Below are 12,062 nucleotides of genomic sequence, written 5' to 3' on the forward strand. Positions count from 1 at the left end.
TTTCAAGTATACTGCAAGTTTTACTCGCTGCTTACTGTCACAAAAATGCATTTACACCTACTTAAAAGTGCCTTATTAAGTCCTAAATGATATTATTAACAAGTCTTGAACCCTGGGCCATGCACACTGATGTCATTGGATTAACAAATGAGCCATCTGGGTTGTTTATAGATTTCATAGATTTTATAATGCACATCTTACTACAGGTATTCCACAGTACTGAAAACAAATAGGACAGTCACTTTGTGTACATATGTACAGTACCCTTGAATGTACTGTACTCTGTGAAACAACAAAGACAAGTCTACATCTGTACAACTGTCATAACTATATATATATATATATATATATATATATATATATATATATATAAATATATATATATATATACATACACCTACGGGATGTGTACACACACACACACACACACACACATATATATATATATATATATATATATATATATATATATATATATATATACACAGACACAACTATAGTTATATATATATATATATATATATATATATATATATATATATATATATATACATGTCTGAACACCCTTGGTAACACAGAAGGGTTCCAGAGGAACTGATGTGTACACAAAACAGAGGCATCTCTTGTTTTATAACATTTAAATCTTAGTTCACTAGAGAAGGGATGGTTGTTGTGTATGTGGAGTTTGGGGTGGGGAATGATGGCTAATGTAATCTACCCTGGGGATTGTGGAGTTTGGGTGGGGGAATGATTGTTATGGACTTACACCCTGGCGACCACTTCTGTGTCACTGCTCGACACTGACACAGGAAAATAGCATACCCAACTGTAATCGTTCTTGACTGTGTATTCTTTTCCATTCCTTACTATGTACTACTTTATAGACTCCAGTCACCAAAGATGGTTACCATGGTGTGCAGCATGTTCAAAGACATTACACATGTGTATGCCTGGCTACAGGGTAGTCACACACACAAACACACACTTGCCAGTATTGTGCATACATGTCTTGCCTATGTAAAGGTAACTAGTACAGTGGTATGCAGTTGGGGTATGTGCCACAGAACACATACATTTGCACTTACTCTGATTCCACTTCTGAGTTTGTTGACATCACAGGACTGATTAGTTGCAGTGGGTAGGGGGGAGGGGGAAAAGAGAGGTTTAGCAGTTGACAAGGATAAAGGCCAGTGCAAAAGGTGGTATCTCTTTGGAATGCAGCACAACCTGCTCTTATGACAGGAAACAGACACAATGCACACAGCCATAACCACACTCAGCCATTTGTTGACACACACACACAAATACACACAGTTGCCAATGGTGGGATCACAACTCCTGCCTATCTACAGATCACTATTACAGTACTACGCAGTTACCACAGAGATTGCACATTCCAAGGTAGTCAGAATACCCTTCTAAGATTGAGGACAACAACAGGGATACTGACAGTCAAGATGTACATAGCTGTAAACCTGTGTGTTTAAAGTAGGAGTCCATTACAACCTGTATGCACAAACAAGACACATCATCAGCAGATAAGACATAGGTAGGCCTGAGAGGTATAGTTGTAGCACAACAGGCCCTGAACTGGAGTATGCCCATCTGTGGAATGGACAACTACTATCACTATACAGGGTTACAGTGGTCATGCTCATACACATAGAATCACAGAACTTGTTTGGATGCATTGACTCCAATTACACAAGGTGACAGTGGGCATGCTCATACACTTAGTAGAACAGGGCTGTTTGGGATGCACTATGACTACAACAACACAAGGTTATACTGGGCATGCTCATACACTTAGAAACAAAGGGCTTGTTTGGATGCATTGACTCAAATTACACAAGGTGGCAGTGGGTACGCTCATACACTTAATAGCACAGGGCTGTTTGGGAGGCACTCTGATTCTAACCACAGAAGGCCACAGTGTGCATGCTCATATACTTACATGTACAGAACACATTGTAATGGACTCCTATTGTAAACACACAGGTTTACAGCTTTGCACATCTTACCTGTCAGTATATATATGCACATCATACTGGTTTACTACCAGATACCTGTATGTGGCCCATAAATTATATATCTGTGTCTGTGCTGTGTGATACACATGCATACATGTACATGAAGTACTGACATATATATGTTAAGTATACACAATCATGCATGTGTGGATGTGACAGACAATAGGTTAACTGGGACACACAGGTGGATGCTACCTACAGCATGTGTCACACACCTTGCTGCCCTGAAAGGCATACATTGATAGCAGGTTGTGGACAGTAGCATTATAATTGGAACAGTGACATGTGCAAGCATAATGTGTGAGACACATTGTGTAATGGTACTGAGGTGCAGGTGTCAAGATGACCTCTCCTGGCTGTGTTAGTAATTGTCATTATTAGCAGGACTGCTACACTAAGTATATCTCACATTGGTCATATACACAATGTCTGCTGCTGTCCTTCACCTTAGATGTGGCATTTCCTACCAAATACATTACTGCCACTCGCAGTGATGTCATGGTATGAGTGGCAATTGCTAGACCAAAACAATGAGCCAATGTCCTGCTGTTATTATGAAGTTGTCCAGTGTCTGTCATTCCAGGCTGTCATGACTGAACGACAAGCCTTTGACACAGAGCACATGCATCCTTGTTTCAAGTGAGTGCGGATAATACCTAGGTCACATTTACCCATATAGTCGCATTCCAAGGCAAAACTCCTACACAGAAGTAACACCCTGACACCTACAAGAAAATTGCATTGGATGCTTATGCTAGCCAGTGCTAGATGTGTGGCTTTCGTAATCCATTTGCTCAATGTAAAACCTACAATGGGGAATACTGACATCTTTGCAGTGAAGAACACCTGGCTGAAGGCTCTGTAGTGCACAATTGCACTACCACCATATAACTCAGATCCAGACATGTAGGTCATAACACTGGTACAGACCATTCCACGTGGTGGTGTCCACATATTCATAAAGGCTGCTCACATGTAAAGACCACTACTCTGACATAAGACATCACAGATGAGTCAGGTACAGGTGACAGTGGCAAACACTGCATTCTAGGTTGTATCCTCATATACATCCACCACCTTGTCCTCAGACTACCAACACACATCCATATGTGGTATGACATAGTATGGTAGACCACCAGATAATCTTCGATTGGCGGACTGTACCTAGGGCTACATCAGCTGTGCAAAGTACCCATGTACAGACACAGCTGCATAATGTGTTATGCAATGCAATAATACCACTGTTTGTAACAAGGTCAGTTGTACACATACCAGGGTCCCTCAGATGTTGTCAGCATTAACACAGTCGACTGTTGCTGTACACCACTAAACAACACCCTCATGGTTGTATTTGACCTAACTGTATCTGCCCTGGATATGTACATCCCACACTCATACAACATAAATGACATTACCATAGCTTTAGTTATCCTTTCTACATACAGGTGGCTACATGCATTACATACATGCACATGGCAGATAGCATGCTCACAGTACATAAGGTTTGATATCTATGTTGACAGAGGTACTATTCCCTCTATACTGGTCACCCATGACACCTATCATATCATGCAACAACCCATGTGGCATGTATGTCATTAGACATGTCCACCTAATACAATGCCTACAAACATACCCAAATAACAGGATCATAGGACTTACACAAGGCCTGTATTGACAGATTCAGGGAAATCCAGCTGTGCTCTGTATGTTCCTGAGTAGTCACAGGTGATATGTCCATGACATGTACAGCCATGTGTGCCCACAGCTCCTACATATACCTCATGTCAACAATTGCAAGCCATGCATACTGTGTGCTGTCTGGACATTAGCCTTAGTACCACAATAGCCAGTACATGCTGGAGTAAGGTGTTTACAAGCCACAGACCTCACACATGTTTGAATGAGTGTACTTTCTAGCTCTAACAGAGCACATTGCTGACACTCTTCCAGTAAACATGAGGTGTGTGTGGCAAGTATGCTGTGCTCACTGTTGACCATTACAGTGTCCTGGCTTTACCATGGAACTGTCAAGTAAAAGTTTGTAGGAGCATGGCATGGAATAATGCTGTGTGTGTCATGCTGATATGTGCTGTTGTCATATATGTACACTTAGATACTCAGTGAAGGTGATTTTGTCCTACCAGTACATGAATACAACATCCATTATGGTGTAATGCTCAGCTATGGCATGGGGAAGGTGTGGAATATATCCTCTTGACATTCTAGTCCACTTACTGATGTAGACCGCATATGTGCACATGTATTGATGTTTGTTTAGATTCCATGCGTGTGCAGTGCCTGATGTTTGAAGGTGACTGTTGTCTTAGTACATCATGCTGTTGCAATACAGCATCAGCATTGCCAACTGTATATGGTGATATGCTCAAAGTGCAGTAAGCTGTACATGAGGTATGGACAGATGTTTGGATACGACTACTACGTGGTAGGGCTACTTTGCAGATGAATGATTACCGAGGACAGCTCACAGGTGTGTTACAACCATTCCTACAATAACCTGTGTAACTGCTAAGGTCTGGTTATGTTAACTGAAGTGGAAGACAGACAATGTAGAAGGCAGTAAGGGTGACACTAAAGGCAAACCTCTTGACACCTGTAACAGTAATACCTCCCCTGTGCATATATTGTGCATATATCAACACAGTTAGCAAATAAAAGAGTCAGTACACTTTGTAACAAATGTGATAGTGCTGTACCTCTGTAATACCTATCATGAGATAGGCATGTGTTTGATTTACAGTACTGGCATGTGTGGGTGTGTGTGTGTCCATATATGTCATGTATGGTTGGGAATACATCCCACATGTTTTTCACTCTCCTGAACACTGTTGTTGACATCAGTACAGAGTGAAGTGTAGAAAGAAAGGCATAGGCAGGTGGTTGAACTTCACACATGTCAACTGTCTGTAGTGTGTGACATAGGTGTATATCTTTGTGAATGCCACAGTATGTGTGTGTGTGTGTGTGTGTGTGTGTGTGTGTGTGTGCGTGTGTGTGTGTGTGTATGGCTGTCCAGTCCCTGGAGTGAGGCTGTATTTTACCATAGTGAAATGTTAATGCCCCCCTTGTGCAATCTAGTATCCCTGTTGATATCATCAATCTTAGATGGGCATTCTAACCGACTGTTAACATGTACACCCTGGGGTGTGGCTTGTTGTTACATACCCTACTGATGAACCCCCCTCCCCACATACACTCACTGCACAATAGTATCCCTGTCAATGTCCTCAATCTTAGGCCATTCCGACTACCTGTACATGTGTAATCTCTGTGGCGCATCTTGTAATTGCGTAGTGCTATAATGATGATTTGCATATAGGCAGTAGTTCTCATCAAAACACTGGCGAGTGTGTGTTACTGTGTCTGTGAATCCCTGAATGTGTGGGTGTGTCTGTGTTTGCATCCTGTCATGGCAGTGGGTATTACTGCTTCCCAATGAGAAGCCACTATTTCCACTGGCCTTTACCCTTGTCATACGCTATACCACCCTTTTACCGCCTCCCCACTCCAAGTAACTATACCTGTGATGTCACCCACTATGGATGTGATGGCTCTGAACACAGTAGCTTACTACACAGCTATCATGCTCTTGGATCATTAGAACAGTAAACATAATTGAAACATGGGAGATTATAACTGTGATGTGGAAGCTACAAAGTGCATGCAGGTATTGTCATACAGACCTGTGAGTAGTCAACATGTACATATGGGACACTAACTGCAAACACTGACATCCCCCGGCACATGCAATTACACCTGAAAGAGAAAGGCAGAACATCAAGATCAACATGCTGTTAATGTTGTTACACATGATACATACTGTCAAATGTACAAAATGCATTCTAAAACTGTAATACATGGTATGTCTGCTGCCTGTCAACACTACTCAGCAATATTAATCTACAATTGTCTACATAGTATGTTCACCCTGTGCATCAGACCATATGAGCATGTCCCTGCATTGATGGTGTGGATGACAGGGATGCGGCACAGGCATCATCATATGCACAGGGTGATAATGTTTGCCAGAGGTGCCCTACATTTGTTTCTGGTGTGTGTGTGTGTGTATGCATGCCGACAGGTATGGCATGTGGTTGGCCTACATAGGGGTAGTATTGACAGCTGCCGACTGTACAAGGCAGGTTTCACAGTTCACAGTATTTGGCCACAGCCACATGACCTGCGCCTGCCAAGGGTTGCACAGCCACTACCAGGCAGAGGTCCAGATTGGGTACTGTCTGATGACACATGTCCACTGGAACCATGTCCCTGTTGGGACCATCCAGGACCATGTGCACATGGCCTGCTGTGTCCTGGTCTGGACTGCACAGCACCAGCTGCACTGTTGCTGCTACCACCACTATGGGAGCCGGCATGTGCAGTAGCATGTTCACGTAGACCTTCAACAGGTGATGTAGCTGACCTACGTCCATGTGCCCGATGCCTCACTCCCACCAGATGTTCCAGCACAGACATTCCATGCTCGAGGATTGACATGCCATGGTCAAGGGCTCCCACCATGTCACCCAATTGTCCATCCAAAACATCTGCAAGATGATGGTGAGCATTTGCAATTGCCTGGATGTTGTCAGTTAATGACAGAAGACATCTGAAGCTTCTGACCTTCTCTGTTGTGCTGTTCACATACCTGTGCCTCTATTACAGCCCGAAACATGCATCTGGTGACTCCAGCTGATGTGCTTTGTCTCGCAGGGACATGTTGGCCAGTGGTCTTCCTATGAGCAGCACTGGGCACATGCCTGTGTGAGACATCACCAGCCAGTTGACTGGGATCATGGTGTGCAGGCACACCTTCCATAGTCTTCACACTTCCCTGTTCCATGCTACCATCTGCCAACTGTCCTTCCCCTATAGCCAGTGGTGATGGGGTATGTGTAGGCAGGGGAACTGTGTGCCAGGACGAGGGGGATACAGGTGGAGTTGCAACCAATGGCACAGATTCAGCCCCTGACAACCCTGCCTATGCCTCAATAATACTTTCATCATCCCTGCTAAAGTCTGTCGGGACACTAAAATCAGGTGGTCCGCAGGAAGGCATCGCACCTACATCAACACCTGTGAGGGGCAGACAAGAACTGTACATTACAAGTTATACAACACAGACACACAGACACACAGACACATGCTATGACACCCAACAGCATGCAACATGCAGGTGATATGGCAGATGGCATTCAGCTTAGACAATTATAGTGGTAGTTATCATACATCCCTGAGTTGTACACAACAGCATGCATTTGTTATAGCAGACGGCATGCACCTTACACAATTATAGTGGTGGTTAGCATACATACCTGTATTGCACCATTTGTGTTAGTAGCTTATGCCCCATACCTGCAACACAATGCATGCACTATGCACCGTTGCACCACACTGCCATGGTGTGTGCAACATACACCACATGTTAACAGACCATCACTGACCTTTGTACATCTGCCACTGATGCTTTGTGTTGGTCACTGCCCCTATGTGTGAGGACATGAGCAGAAGGGTATGTCAACTGAATACTATGTTTGCCTGAGCCTTAACTTGCATATCTCCCCCAAAGCAGTGCATGTCTGTTCAACATTATTCCGCCTACCTCTGAGATGAGTCTACAGACATTATGCATGTGGCTGTACGCACATGTTTGACATGGCTGTCCCTACTTTGCAATGGTGCCACAGACCAACACAGGTTTACAGTACACCAGCCTGATGTGTGGCGTATGACCTTGCCAATCACATGTAGTATGACATGTCTTCTGCTGACATGTTGAATGACATGCATACATGTGTAACACAATGGCGTCCTTTCCAATCTACAGTATGGTAATGGTGTCCCAATGCAAGGACGTGTTATACCAACATGGGCATTCAGCTGACGCAATGTTGTCTGTCCACCCTACAAACATGCAGTGACATTCTGCACATTGAGCTGATGTGCATAGCCATTGCAGGGCATCATGTGGCTTCACTATTTCTATACAGTGTGAGTTACTGACACAGTTCATAGCCATGACTGTGTTCACTAACAATATATACCTAATGTGGAATGTGACCCACATCACTGAGGTGTATACACACTAAACCCTAATATGGAATGTGACCCACATCACTGAGATGTATACACACTAAACCATAATATGGAATGTGTGACACAGGTCACAGAAGGGTATACAGATGACACCCCTGCACATCTGCAACCATATTACTGATGCCTGGCAACTATGCCCACACATGGCTAACTTAGCAGTACTCTATGTCCCACATGCCATCTGTGTACCTCACAAACATGAAGAGCAGGCATGACAATGATGTCTAACACCAGCAAGGTGAATGTACTGTATCTGTGGCCTGATGTGGTTGTGGTTGTATGTGTATGTTGGCAACACATGTATGTATTTGGATACTGTATAGGTGAATGCTTTCATGTCGTGACACACTCAAGATGTTCTGTCCAATGGTTGTGATGGCCATCTATTTCAAATGTCAGTGTTATCCCATATGACATACACCCATAGATGTCATATGCTCCACTCAGGACAGGGTTATGCAGGCAAAGGGTGCTATGTATGGGATGTGAGATTTCATGTTTTGCAGGCTAGTTGAGCAGTGTTGCATTCAGCCCACTACATGTCATGGACATGTCAGATAGCACATGACATTGTGTGACATTCATAGCAAGGGTATAATCTACAAGGGTGTATCCTGTGGGCTGGTCATACTCCAGCTCCAACACATCTAGAGTGTGTGCACACATATGCTCTCTGTACAGTACTGTTTGTATTCCCAGCATGTTTAATGCTGATCTGTAGTACCTGTCCCTATAGTGAACCAAACCTCCACCATTGTATTGACAGTTGTCCACACATCTGGCAATGACAGTTTGGAAGGTTTACTGTAGGTGTTTCATATAGTCTTCAATTGTTTCACATGAGTAACCACTGTGATGCACTGCAGGTCTGACCAGTGTCTATTAACAGGACCACCATACATTATGTGTACGTGTGTTATGGCAGACATCATGCAATTAATATGATCTGTGCATTATCAAGCCTGGTAAATAATAACAATCTCACCTGACACAGGCTGCTGTCACTGCAAAACACCAGAGGTACCTAAACAGGAGTGTCACAGCAGTAAGATCATTATCCACACCTGTGTGATAGCTACAGGGTGCAATGTCCATGTTAGCACATAAGCCAGTCCAATACACTATACTATGGAGTATGCACATCTGTGCATACATAGAGTAGCAGACTATAGTATGTGGCATGTGTGCATACTTGCCTTGCATATGATGTTACATTACATATTGTACAGTAACACATGTAACTATGTGAAATATAGTTGTGTTATATGTGCAGTACTGACTTACCAGGCAACTCCAGGCTCGGAGGTTGAGAGACACCCACCTCCACAATACCAACAAAAGCTGGAGATCTGCAGGTGTCCCCAGGTTGGCCAGTAGCTCCTCGGTACATGTGAATGGGGGCTGGGTGAGTGGCCCCCCCCACCTGTTCCATCTTGTTCCCTTGCGATTGCATTAGCATGCTGTTTCACCCATCTTATGAGGTTGGTGCAGTGCTAGCGCACCTGCTGATAGGTGAGATTGTGACTGCCAACATCATTTACCCTCCTGTGGAGTTCCTCCCACAGGGCATCCCACTGCTATGCATCCTGTGGCACATGGCTAAAGAGTGTTAAATGGTTGTTGAGGTGGTATGGGATGAAGACCTCATCTTCCAAGCAGGTGTATGCTGGCAGCCTGCCATGCGGCATACCTGGAAGACATAATGATGGAGACAGGTCACAGTAACTTACAGAGAAATACAGAAGTACAGCTGAACATACATGTGTATCACATTTATTAAGATTACAAATAAGTCTTTGCAAATGTACATGACACTAACACCACTGACATGTTTAAGTCACACACATTTGACACTTACTGGTGATGTGATGTTATCACCATATATGTGTGTGCCATGTGATGACATTGCTCATACTCCACGTGGATGTTGTCTTGAAGTGGGCATGTCTGTTTGCCTGTATTGGTGTCTTTACCTATTAGCACATTGCCTGGATGTGTTCACATTAATGCACTAGACCTTAATGCTGTGTATATGTCATATATATAGTCATACACAGCCTTTAGGGACGTGACCTGTGACCCTGCAGACTTGCTCACAGAATGTTTTACATGTATGTGTTTTGCCATATACATCTACATGTCACTGTACAGCTGTGTAGCATCCTGCCAAGTATTGCCTGTGTTGCGCATGTGAAACACATGGGACAATAGCTAGCTTGATGGTATTTGCAGGGTTGGATATCAACTCTAGCATGTATGGTCATAGTGAACTAGCAGGTTATATGCCCTGGGCCATTTATGAGCCTAGGCAGAAAGGTTACCTAGCTGTACCCAACAGACAGGTAAGCTTCAGTGGCCAGTTCAAGCAGTGCCACAGAACTGATCCACAGGGTTACTGATATATTTGGCATGCGGTCATCACACCATGTCACAGAGAGGGGTGATGTGCAGCTTCACTGGACAGGGATGCATAGTATGGCAAGAGTATGTAAAGTGCATGGACAGAAATCGGTCAGACATGTTGTGATCCTTGTACTAGAAAGGTGGATGTCCATGAAGTATGTGTTTATTTGGAATCAGGATGTGTTAAGTGTAGCATGTCCAACATATCTGGGTTGGACATGGCTTTATTCAGGGTAGGCTGCATGCTACATAGTGGAGCTAGGGATTGGGAAGGGCAGTGTAGGCCATCTACACATGGGCAATAACCCTTAAAGGAAATATGTGATCTATTATGGGTCACATGAGTGTTGAGTATGGCTGAACAATTATCTCTATATTCATGGATGACACCCTGTCATGATTAGGGGTGTCACATACAACTACCTGACTGGTGTGGTGAAGTAACTATCAAAGGAATGACTACTGTCCAACTGCATCCCATACACATACAGTTGCCATTACATTGATGCTGCCTAGGTGGTAGTTTATGGGTACATGGTTTTTAACATAGGGGATGACAATGCAATACTTAGCTGTCAGACTGTGGCCATATGTCACACACCACACATCTGACACACAAAGGCCCTTCTGTATGTTGAACGCAGCACACATTGAGTCAACTATTGCTCTTAGTTCATAGTTATTTGCAAACATCAATAGGCAGATTACTTCTGTGTTAGTCTATGTGGTATAGATAACAAAGAGGGGGAGTCCCAGGAATGAACCCTGTATTACTGTGGCTGGCACTGGTTTGATGTGCATGTATTAGTCAGACACCTTCTGTAGTGTTGGTTCTGCCAGCAGTCCAGTTGCCAACCACTCCTGTGACATAGGAATATACACCTAGTTTATTGAGTGTAGCTGGAACACAGTATGGGTAATGATGTCTTAAGACCTGGCAAGGTCATGATATGCTGTGTGAATCAACTTTACTGTCATCTGTCATGAGTACATCAAATAAGTTGATCACAGTTCATGGCCTTACAGACCGGACTCAGCAGGGTAGTAGTGCACTATTTCTCATTATCAATGGTGTCTCCTTCTTTGTGGGGTGTGATAACTGTTGATGTGCACCATTCAGTGTGTACACAGCCTGACATGGAGCTATGATTGAACATGATGTGCATGTGGAGAGCTGATTGTTCTTACAGTTGTGTAGGATACACCCTGGGATGTTGACAGGTCACATGAAAACTGTATGTATGGCTTTAGAGTGCATCTTGCACCTGCATAGTTGTTATTACAGGGGCTCTGTAGTGTACATGGATATATAACTATGTGTACCTGTTGGGAGGGAGGTGGGAGTGGGTTTAGGTTCTCCAAGACCCTATCTGGATGAGCAGGTACTATTTCTGTAGGTGCAGTACTTCCCATGCCATAGTGCTGTGCAGCATGGCAGGTCTTGTCATTGCCATTATGATTAATGACACATTATAGAATGCTCTGTGGTTGGCATCATACTATGTGGCTGAT

The sequence above is a fragment of the Protopterus annectens genome, chromosome 4.part1 (genome assembly GCF_019279795.1).
Source record: "Protopterus annectens isolate FY-2018-M chromosome 4.part1, PAN1.0, whole genome shotgun sequence".
Lineage (NCBI taxonomy): Eukaryota > Metazoa > Chordata > Ceratodontiformes > Protopteridae > Protopterus > Protopterus annectens.